Source organism: Ursus arctos, unplaced genomic scaffold (genome assembly GCF_023065955.2).
Source record: "Ursus arctos isolate Adak ecotype North America unplaced genomic scaffold, UrsArc2.0 scaffold_6, whole genome shotgun sequence".
NCBI classification, from domain to species: domain Eukaryota; kingdom Metazoa; phylum Chordata; class Mammalia; order Carnivora; family Ursidae; genus Ursus; species Ursus arctos.
The window spans coordinates 69,610,823-69,623,336 of record NW_026623078.1 but is presented as its reverse complement, the minus strand read 5'-3'; positions in this window follow the sequence as shown (position 1 = coordinate 69,623,336).

Below are 12,514 nucleotides of genomic sequence, written 5' to 3'. Positions count from 1 at the left end.
AAAAACTTTTTTGATTCAGAGTTAACTTTGATTTTCCTCAGTGCCTTACATTGAGACATTGAGACTTATTCTTGAGGCTTTATACATTTTTTCCCCATCATGATGGTCTCAATTGTCGCAATGAGCAGAATAGCCTGAAATTGAGATGAGTATGTGAAATATTGCAATGAGAGGGAGGATTTTCTCTGCTTTATATAAAAATACTCTTGGGCTGATTCCATCCATTTCCCTGTTTCCACAGGGTTCATCTAGAGATTATGGCATCCATAAAATTAACAATATTCTGTGATCCTGACATATTTGGTTTCCTTTAAATTATTCTAGAATATTAAAATATCATAGGTCTGATAAAGAGCATCCTGGGATATATTGCTAACAACTTGCAATAGTGTATAGATAAAACTAAACTGGGTTGATAATATTGTGGGAAAATGTGGCTCTTCTCTTTGAAATCTGTTCTGAACCTCTAGGAAGAATGATTTTCTCCTACTCTTTTACTCTTACAGAAAGCTATTTGTTCTTCTATTCCTCCTGTTTTCTATTTAGCCTTTTTCACACTCCAAGGCATTCACATCAGTTTGTTTCATTAGATTTTAGCCTTCAAGAAAGCAGAGATCATTTTATACTCTTTTTAAATCCTTCACAACTTGCCTGTATTTCAGAATTTCCTCCATAGCAGTTCTAAGGGGGAAAACACAGTTTATTAATAAATAACTCAAAATTTTAATGTGAATGCAAATGTCAGAATATTAAAAAAGTCATTATACTAATCTTTTCATTGTCTTTGCAGTGCAGTAGTCTCCAAAGTGGGGAGCATGCATCCCAAGATACATTTAAAAATCTGAAAATCATTAAGTGAAAGGAAGAAATTAGAAAATCGATGTATACTCATTTCTAGCTCATTCTTTACACTTCTCATCAGAAGTTCTTCAGTTCTTTAAATGGGAATTCACTCAACATGATCAAGTCAAGGAACTTAGTCCCTAATGACTGGGAAGGGAAAATGCATATAAAGAAAATCAGGATCCATGGAAAGTTACAAATGCACATACCCCCACATTACATCATTCTAATATTATTTTTTTATCTTTTTGGTTGCTTCTCTCCCTTCCTTGAGTTGGGTTAGGTTCTTATTGTAGAATACCTAAGTAGAAAAAAAGTAACATTGTGTACAATTAATAAATCAGTCAAACTCATAAGAGGGGACAGTCAAAATTTAAAATATATACAAAAAGTTTAAGCCATCCCCCCAAAATAAAATAAATGTATACAAAAATAAAATGTATACAAAAATGATGGATAAGTGATGATATATGAAATATATGTATATATATTTATATATATATACATATTCATATTTATCACATTTCATTCACTTTAAGAGTCTTCAAATGCTAAAATGTACCAGCAATTTAGTAATATTTCCTGAGGGAAAATAAAGAAAGAAGTCCTATGATAAATGAATATATAAAGTATAATTCACTAACCAGTTAAAGAAATGTTAAAATGGGGGAAAATTGCTTAAAACCCCCTTTTATGTCTTCTAGGGCTGTGTTTTTCTATTCTGTGGTATCCATGGCCTCCCTGCTATCCACCTTAAATTTTTCTGGAACCAGTTTAAATATTTAAATAAATAGGGTCTTATTAATACCTCTTGTAGTTTTCTGTTTCATTTAAATTTATCCAGTCACTTTAATATCATTTCAGAATCTATTACAACATAAAGATGTCTAAATAACACTTTTTATCTTTTGAATTTTCTCCAAAGACAAATGAAATCCCAAACCAAACAACCCTTATTTTGCGAATATTTTTTGAACACTAATAAACAAGTGAATGGATTTATAAGCCTGGATGATTCGTATGCAAATTTAAGGGCCCATGGAGTTAAGTCAAAATCAACAAATCACGGTTCAAAGTCGTAGGGTGTGTAAATGTTTTCTAGTTATTAGATTGGTGAAGATATTTAATTAATAGATACTTAATTATTGAGTATTGATTAGTAGAAAACATGGAATGTGCTATGAATTCTTTTTTTTTTTTTAAGATTTTATTTATTTGTTTGCCAGAGAGAGAGAGCACAAGCAGGGGGAGTGGCAGGCAGAGGGAGAAGCAGGTATTTCTAAGAGTATGCAATGAGGCCGGTTCTGAGAGTGCACCAAAAAAATGCCAAAAAGTAGAGCCAAATATATCTGCCAAGGTGAAATATCTAACAGAAATCTAGCCGGCAAATGAGAAAAATGGCTTTACAGAGAAAGAACCCCAGCATCACAAGGCAGGTTAAAAAGAAATTTGGGCTGAGAAAAAATAGTTTAATAATTGGTGCACAGATGTGTGCGTGCGCACACACACACACCCTCTGAAATTATACCCAAGACTTTTAAAAATATGTGTATCCTATGAACAAACACTTCCGTCATCAGAATTTCTCATAAAGAAATGAATTTAAACGTTCATAGCCAATCTGTAACTATGCCCAGCAAATTTATCCTATTTTTTAAAACTTTCTCCTATACATTTCTAAAACATTTCCTTAATCTAGGAGTCCTTCATTTTTTTTTTTACATCCTCCAATATATAGTTTATAATCATCTAATGATATTTATAAATAAAAAAAATCTAGTGATACCACTGTATTACTGAACATCTTTAAAATGTTCTCTTTGCTTTTGGGACACAGTTTAATGTTTGAAGTCTTCATGGTATCATCTCCAACCACTTCAGTAAGTTGACAGTTGAGTCTGGTGTCTGGAATCAGATTGTATGAGTCAAATCCAGCACCCCTTGCAAATTCACTGTGTGCATTTGAACAAGCTACAGAATTTCATTTAGCCTCTGTTTTTTCATTTGAAACTGTAGATAAGAATATCTACTACAGAAGGATGCTGTCGGGGTTAAATAAGCTAATAGTTGTAAAGTGGTTAACCTGGCTCTTGGCAAATAGGATATGTTATCGATTATTAGCTTTTTCCTCTTGTCATATTAGACTAGTTACTATTCCTTAGAAATTACACATATTTGCACAAGCTCTTTTCCTCTTGAAAAGAAATTCTTCTGTCCCCACAGTTTTACCCAGTTAAATTGAACTCAACTTTCTTTTTTTTTTTTTAAGATTTTATTTATTTGAGAGAGAGAGAGAGAGAGAGAGCGTGTGAGCTCACACAAGCTGGGGGGAGGGGCAAAGGGATAGGGAAAAGCAGACTCCCCACTGAGCAGGGAGCCGGATGCGGGGCTCCATCTCAGGACTCTCGGATCATGACCTCAGCCAAAGGCAGACACTTAACTGACTGAGCCACCCAGGCGCCCCTCAACTCAACTTTCAATATCAGTTCAAGCATTACCGATCCAGATAGTTTTCCCAAGCCCCTGCCTGAAGCAGCTTTTCTTCCTTTTCTGCTTCCAAAGCAACTTCTGAGCATGAGATCAAAGTTCTTACTGAGCCATACAAAGAAATGCCTTTTACTGATTTGTTAATCTTTCCCAATGGATTGTAAGGTCCTCAGAGGCTGGGCCATGACTTATTCAGTGTTTATCCCATAGGGCCAGACTCTGGGTCTGGTACATGTTCAGGCCTTAATATGCATTTGTTTATACACAAAATGTTCAGAATAGTATTATTTATAAGCAAGAAATCAAAATAATATGTAGAAGATATATAAAAAGATGTGCAGCAATCAGGAAAATGATTAAATAAAATACAGAACCACATCTGAACTGATTTATGCAGGCATTAAAAGTGTTCTAACACCATGTAATAATAAGGAAAATATGTGTGATATTTAATTATGTGAAAAGCAGTTACAAAATTATCATATACATATAAAAATAACAAAGCAAAAGAATAGAACATATGTTAATATTTAAATAAAGAAAATATTAAAATAAACATAAGAAAGGTTAAGTTTGTTTATCTTTGAATATTGGTGCCGTGAGTGATTTTATTTTTCTTTTTTCTACTTAATGTATTTTCTTAATATTCCATCATGGGTATAAATTTTAAGTACTACTATTAAATATAGTTTTATTTTTAATAAAAATAGCTTTAAAATCTTTCAAATAATATTGAAAAGTATATACAATATTTAATTATAGAATTCCAACTGCAAAAGCATTTTCATGTTAGCTGATTTACTTAAATAACTGTCTGACCTTAGAAGTTAAAAAATCCAAAACATCTCACATTCGGAGAGGATGAATGAAAGTTAGGTTTTCACTTGTGAAAGGACAAACTGTCCCACATGTGAAATATCAGCCACTCCAGGGAGTGCACAGACTAAACTATGAGGAGGGCCTGTTTGTCCTGGACACCTGTCACTCCAAGTGTAGCCACTGTTTCCTGTTGCATGTTCTGTGGGCTGACCATGTGTGCTGCTAGACTCATCTATTCAGCTCCTTCTCCAACCGGATAGAAGGACACAATTGGACATATTAACTCACAATCAGGTTGCCAATAAGGACTAAATTAGTATTCCTCTCAGAGGTATTTCCATTCAATTAACAGATCATATAAAACTAAAGAGATTTAGGATCAGAAGGTAGATAATGGAGAGATTTCAGATCAAATGACCCTATATAATGACAGTGATCATTAATATTAATAAAATAAAATACATAAATCTAGTACAATGTAAATAATAAACATATTGAACAATGAAAACTTCAATCAAGATATTAGTATAATCATAAACACATAATAATGCAATATGAGAGTTATTTAATTTTATGCTGGACACAATGTTATCTACCTTTCTATATCCACTCATTTAAATCCTCACAAAAACCTTGTGAATGAAAGTAAAATCCCTCATTTTTGATATGGGAAAACTGAAGCAGACAGAAAAGTGTTATATAGCATGCCGAGGGTCAACAGAGCAGGTGTATAGATCAAGTCAGTCATGTTCTAGAACGTGCAATATACAGTCTTCATGTATTTCTGGGCAGAAACAAGTTCCCTATGCTCATGAAATCCAATAGTAAACCCCTGCTCTTCTTTATCTAAAGGGATAGTCTATTAAAAAAATTCTTTAGGGGTACTTGGTGGCTCAGTTGATTAGACGTCAGACTCTTAGTTTCAGCTCAGGTCATGATTTTGGGGTCATGGGATTGAGCCCCATGTCGGCTCTGGGCTCAGTGGCGAGTTGGCTTAAGAATCTCTGTCTCCCTCTCCCTCTGCTCCTCCCTTTGCTCACACTCATGCTCTCTTTCTTTCTCCAGTAAATAAATACAATCTTTTAAAAAATTCGTAGAACACCTGATAATTGTTAAATGTATTGCTAGGTGTGGTGGGGATGCAAAATAAAAGATGGTGGTTCAGAGCTTTGGAATCTGACCGACCAATATGACCTCAAAGCTCCGCTCTGCCACACACAGTTACGAAATCAAGCAGGTTGGTTAGCCTTTTGTAAAGCTCAGTTTTTGATTGTTATTTATCTGCAAAAGGGATAAAATGCATCACAGCGTTTTATGAGCAGTAACAGAAAATTTATGTAAAATATTTAACATAATGGTTTGGCACATAGTAAACATTCCACAAAACTCAAAATATGGGTCTATGTACCCTTTTAGAACATACACATGGCTATGAATATCTTGCAAGCTTAAAGTGTTTAGGATACTATTTATATGTTTTTTAAAACCCCCAATTTTTTAATAAAAAATCAAGAAACTTAAAACACTCATTAATCTCACAGTCTTTGACAAATGAAAGATAGTACACTTGCATTTAGGAATGGAAGAATGATTACCTTTTTATCTTTGGTTAATGAAAATTATGAAACCCTACTTGTTTCAACATCGAGAAATATAGTTCCCCTTACACGTGTTCAATTTCCACATTTATGTACAGAGTTAACCTCTTTTAATCGTCCCCCACAATAAATGTTTTTGATGGAGGTTCTTTTTCCTGTTCTTTCCAATGTCACGGCAACACTCCTGTGATACTGACTTGGAGCACAGAGCCTTGGCCAGAGCGTATGGTGAAAACCCCCACTGGAGTCTCCACGTTTAACTGGAAGGGAATTGAATGAACTGTAGCAGCCTGTCCCCTCCCTGGAGGGCAGATTAGATGACCCAATACAGAGTGTTCATTTGCAGTTTCTATGATTCCTAAACAGAAACAAAACATTGTCTCAACCGAAAAGGGAGAAATGCTGTTTTTTTCTGAGAAATGTTTTCATGTGTTCCTGCCCTGCATGCTCACTCTTTGGTGACCCTGCCCACAATTTCAGCCATACGGATGGACAGATTCCCATACTTATTGGCAAAATATTTGGAGACATCTTCAAGGCAGAAGCTGGTAGAGAAAAAGAGGTTTTTCAGTTTTCTGTATTCAAATAGGAGGTGCCTTGAGTGATGGACTCTTTCTTGCAAAGTATCAGAAAATCTTATACCATAGCTCTTCTTTCTTCTACACTAGTTCTGATTATGTCTATTTGGAAGAAATGTCAGAGCATACTGGTAATGTTAAAGACAGGTCAAGATGTGCCAGTGTGGGGGAGGACATCAGCTTATGAGTCCCTTATGAACTCTATAAAATTATAAAATACGGTGGCTGGAAAGAACCTCAGAGATCTTCCAGCCCAGTTCAGGGTGACGTGTCTTGTAAATTTTAGGGTGACTCTGAACCCAAGATCTAGAGTTCATACTCTTAACTACTGTACTATGTTGGAAGAAATAATCATTTCCAATAGGTTTTATTTTTTTTTATTAAAAGCTTTTTATTTATTTATTTATTTGACAGAGAGAGAGAGACAGCCAGAGAGAGAGGGAACACAAGCAGGGGGAGTGGGAGAGGAAGAAGCAGGCTCACAGTGGAGGAGACTGATGCGGGGCTCGATCCCATAACGCCGGGATCACGCCCTGAGCCGAAGGCAGACGCTTAACGACTGAGCCACCCAGGCGCCCCTTCCAATAGGTTTTAAATACCAAATAATCAGAGTTCTAGCAGTTCTTTATATATGTGTCACACCTTGTTCTCCCCAAAGTACTTTTACATATGTTTTATCATTTGATATTAACAGCAACCCTGTGAATAAAAGGGACAAGAACCCTTTTCCTCCTTCCATATGTACATACTTGGGTCCCTAAGATGGTAACTGACTTGTCTGAGGTAAAATGTATGACTCGAGCAGAATGTCCAGACTCCTCATCATCTTGTTTTATAAATATCATAAAGTGGGGAATATATGATTCAGACAAGAAAGACTAAGGTATCTCCTGCTAAAAGCAAGAAACTGTATGATTGGAAGCAACAAAACATAAGGTACATGGTTGTGTTTATAAGAAACAAAATTTCTAGAAACCGGAAATAAGATGTTACTTAAAAGTAGAAAGCTAAGCATGTAACCTGAGACATTGTTTGCTTGGTGAGCTCACAGGTGACTTACTCAGAGGCCTATGTTTCAGTATGTACTGGGGGATAGGAAATGTGAAAATGATGGTAAAAACACAGATAATGGTGGGGACTTCAAAGAGCTCTAGCTCTATCTCCTGTGTATAGAATATAGTTGAATATTGTTTCTTTAACTAACAGGCTATTATCTTATTTTTACAAAATGAATTTAATCTGTTCACATTTAATACGATTATTGATATAGTTGAAATTATTCCTGCCGTGTTATCTAATGGTTTTTATTTGACATTCTTCTTAGCATTTTTTTAGTATGATATTGTATTTTTTGTCTTGTTTGGATCAGTAAAGTTTTTCTTTATTCTATTTTCCTGTAATTACACAAAATGTATACTCTCGTTTGCTTTCTTTAGTGATTACCCCTAAAGAAGTAACAAACATTTCAACTTACATTTTTCAATTGTATCTTATTTACTAATAAGGCAAAAAAAATGACATGATTTCAAACCCCTCTGTCACTGCTGCATCCACTTAAAGATTATCTTGGAATTTAATTTAGAGAGATCTATTTGTTTTTTGACATTATATATACAACATAATTTAGATTTAAATGTAGAAGTAATAATTTATTTGCTGATGAGCTCATCTTAAGTCTTTCATTTTTCTTTCCCTTGAATTCATTTGTCATTTTGCTGATATTTTTCTCTAACATATATTTCAGAAAGACTTTGTGAGTGTTTTATGTTCTGCATTCTGATATGCTCCAAAATGTGTGTGTGTGTGTCTGTATGTGTGTTTGCTTTTTAATGCTAGCTCAGTGGTAGAATCTTAAGGACAATGTATAAAATGAATAGAAAAAATGCTAGGTAGGTCCTAATAGGAAAAACAGGCCAATGCTTTTGGAAGAAAATAATTCCGAATAGGAGCACCAGATTTTGTTTCATCTTTTTGCAAAAAACATCCAGATTCATCCACCTATTGTACTTTTTAAAATCTGTTATCAGGCTCTCTCATTCCATATCCCGAAGGAATTGACTTTTCTCAGCTACACTGACAATAATTCAATTCAAGTCATCATCACCTTCTACTTGCCAGTGACCTCCTAAGTAATCTTTCTGCTTCTGCTCATGCCCTCTGTAATCAATTCTGCAAACAGAAAAAAGAGGTGGTTATTTTATAACATATATCATGTCTCTCATCTTCTCCTTTCAGTTCATTTAGCTACATTACACATATTAATAACTATGTTCTGTAAAATGAAAGACCTAATCTTGAGTTCCATTCTGGCTAATATTAGTAATTGATGCAGTTCACTCTTTTATTTGAAGTCCTCCAATGGCTTCATATTAAACTTCAGGTGAAAAAACACAAACTCCTTTCCATTTTAACTTCATGTGTTTTATGTGTTTTCCTTTGTTAGTTCAGTATGGTATCAACAAACAAGCAAGGGCTTAAATTCAAGGAGAACTGGGTGCATTCGAATCTTTCCTTTCCTTGGACAAACAATTTAATCTCCTAGAGTCCCATTTCTTCATCTGCACAATGGGTTTTATAATAACTTTTATAATGGGTAGTTATGAGGTTTAAATGATCTAATGTAGGAGGTACTTTTTATAATGTGTGTGCCCAACCATGGCATCATCCTTCTTTCTGTACAATCCTGAGATTCTCCAATGGTTCCTATAAATTATCATTCTTATATCAACAGCTATTGAATGAATCAAAGGGATGTACTTGCAGTTCATACCATTGCTTCAGACATGCCAAAGCTTTGAGCCCATCCATTCTCTGATTATCATCATGGACCTTCCATAAAAGGTAATATTTTCTTTCTTCCTTCTTTCCCCATTTTTTGGTCTCCCTCTTCTTTTTTTTCTTTCCTTCCTACTTCTTCTACTCCATAAAATAGAAAATATGAAGAAAATATTTTATTAATTTAGGTTTCCATTTATTGAAGCTCTTACTGAGTATTATTTTAATGTACTTTGTCAACAGGACTAATTCTAAGAAAATGAGTTCATGCAAATTCATTACATGAGCATTAGAATTATTACTATTACTTTTTAATGGTGTAATAGCAGTAGAATATTGTAGCTCATTCTATTGCAAACTTCCAGTAATTCTAGAGAGAAATGATTTTTGCACTATAATTTGGTGCAGACTGTATGTAATTTCTCTGCTAACTTTTCAGCACCACAATATTTATGACCTAGGATGTTTGGGGGAACATAGACTTACGTCCATACATTTGCTTCATGCTCCCCACCTGAAATCATAATTCTTCAGGCACCAGATTCATTACCCTAGCAGTCTGTGACCTGTGGACACGTGTACTCACTCAATACTGAGAATAAACAAAGAGACATAAAGTGATACATAAAACCAAACTTCTCATAATATGTAGGCGTCTATTTTATGGAAAGAAGAAATAACTCTTTTTAAAAGTATGAAAATCTGGGCAAGCCTGAGAGACATGATAATTATTATAAAATTAGCTCAGGATTGAATGACACTTTTCATAATTTTGAAGTGTTGTTATGTATGTTATTTCACTTTATCCTCAGAATGATCCATGGTTTTTTTGTTTTTGTTGGTGGTGCTGGTTGTGGTGGTATTTGTCACTATTCACAAAGGAGGAAACTGAGGAGTAGGGAGTGTAGTGATCTTGCCTAAGGTCCTAAACCCCCAAATGACAGACTCCATCAAAACCAAGTTTTGATATCACATCACACCCTCTGATATTACCCTCATCATTCTATTTACAGCACCCCCCCTTATCTGTGGTTTCAGTGACCTTTAGTCAACCCTGGTTTAGAAGCAGATGGTCCTCCATTTGACCTATCATCAGAAGGTCAAGAGTAGCCTAACACTGTGTCACAGTGCCTACAGCATCCCCCTCACTTCATCTCATCATGTGGGCATTTTATCATCTCACGTCATCGCAAGAAGGAGGGTGAGTACCAGGCAACAAGATGTTTTCAGAGAGAGTCCCCCTTCACACAACTTTTATTACAGTATATTGTCATAATTGTTCTATTTTTATTATGAGTTATCATTGTTAATTTCTTACTGTGCCTAATTCATAAATTAAACATCATCGTAGGTGTGTATGTATAGGAAAAACACAGTCTGTGTAGGGTTTGGTTCCATCCATGGTTTCAGGCACCCACTGTGGGCCTTGGCATGCATCCCCCATGAACAGGGAGCTAATTGTTCTCATCGCTGTTAATTTCAGATTTGCTTACAGGGTTTCAGTACCTTTAGATACTTAGTTTTTGCTTTTCATGACCATCACCAAAGCCTCTTTCCCTGCCTTTCATGGAGGTTCTGGCAATAGTCCCAAATACAAACAAGGTCAAGTACCTTCTCTGCCGACTGACTTGTCATGGAAACTTGGTTATGTCATTTACTGTTTCTGATACTCAATTCTTTATTTCTTCACCTGTCAGGGAACAATGGTATCTCTTCCAGATTGTTCTCAGAGGCTGTATTTTTGCAAGTAAGCCAAGCGAAAAAAAAGTAAAAAAAATAAAGTGAAAAATACATTACAAAATGCAAAATGTGATGCTCTTCCCTCTGTCAAGAATACCTAAAGCTGCCCTTCCTTCCCCAGCCCTTCGAATCTTGTAGAACACAGTTGAAGTGTAGTTCACAGAGATCTGTAAAGATTTCAAGTTTTCTCCAGGTTTTTTATGTAGCACTATTTACACATCCTACATGTTGTATACCAAAAGTTCTAATAATGCACCTATTAACTTGGAAGCCATATGAGAGTCTTCATACACATACCATCACTTAGCAGGGGTCCAGAACATGCTAATTTTTCCATAAACATCTTTGAAAAACATAATAAAAATATAAAGGGCACGATGATGACAGTGATGATTTTGATTATAATTATAATAATCAATTCTCTATTCCCTGAAGATTTTAGGTGGTTATTCTAATTTTTTTGGTCTGCCCTATTTTATGATTTTAGTTGATTAGTTAGTTACATGCCTATCTCTCCTCACTTCACCACAATTATGTATTTAATTATTTGATAGTAGAAGGTCATTGTTTTTATTCATTGCTGTGCCTTTAGTACTAAGTGTCCAGAAAATAAGTTGGCACCAAGTAGCAATATATTAACTGAAGGAAAAAAGGAAAGTCATTTCTTCAAGAAACAATTAGTCAAGCTGTGAATTGGATTGCTTTTGGTCTTATTCAATAAAATGATGAATGGAAAAAAAAATGATTAGCCTGACTTAATTAAAATTTTAAAACTTCATCTGTATAAAAAGATATTGTCAACAGAGCAAGGAGAAAAGCCACAGACTGAAAGAAAACATTTACAGAAGATGTATCTGATAAAGGACTGTTACTTAAAAACTTACAAAGAACTCTTAAAGCTCCACAATAAGAAAACAAACAACCTGATTTAAAAATGGGCCAAAGACCTTAATGGAAACCTCATTAAAAAAGATACCCAGGTGGTAAATATGCATATGAAAAGATACATGTTATCAGGGAACTGCAAGTTCAAGCAACAATGAAACACTGCTACATACCTATTAGAGTGGCTGAAATCCAAAATCCTAGCAACACTAAATGCAGTTAAAGGTGTACAACATCATTGTTAGTAGGAATTAAAAATGGTACAGCCACTTTGGGAAATAGTTTGACAGTTGCTAATGAAACTCAATAAGCTCTTACCATACAATCCAGCAATCGCATTCCTTGCTATTTATCCCCACCTGAATTGAAAACATGTCCACACAAAAACCTGCACACAGATGTTTATAGCAGCTGTATTTATAATTACCAGGATTTGGAAGCAACCAAGAAGTCCTTAGTCCTTCGTCAGTAGGTGAATAGATAAATGAACTGTGGTACACTAGATTGTGCAGTTTTGTTCAGGGCTAAAAAGAAATGAGCTATCAAGTCATGAAATCACATGCAGGAAACGTAAATGCCTACTCCTAAGTAAAAGAAGTCAATTTGAAAAGGCTACATACTGTATGATTCCAACCATATGACATTCTGGAAAAGGCAATATTGCAGAAACAATAAGGAAGAAGAGTGGTTGTTAAAAACAAACACCCACCTCCCCTCCAGCAACCCTCAGTTTGTTTCCTATAGTTAAGAGTCTCTTATGGTTTGCCTTCCTCTCTGTTTTTATGGCGG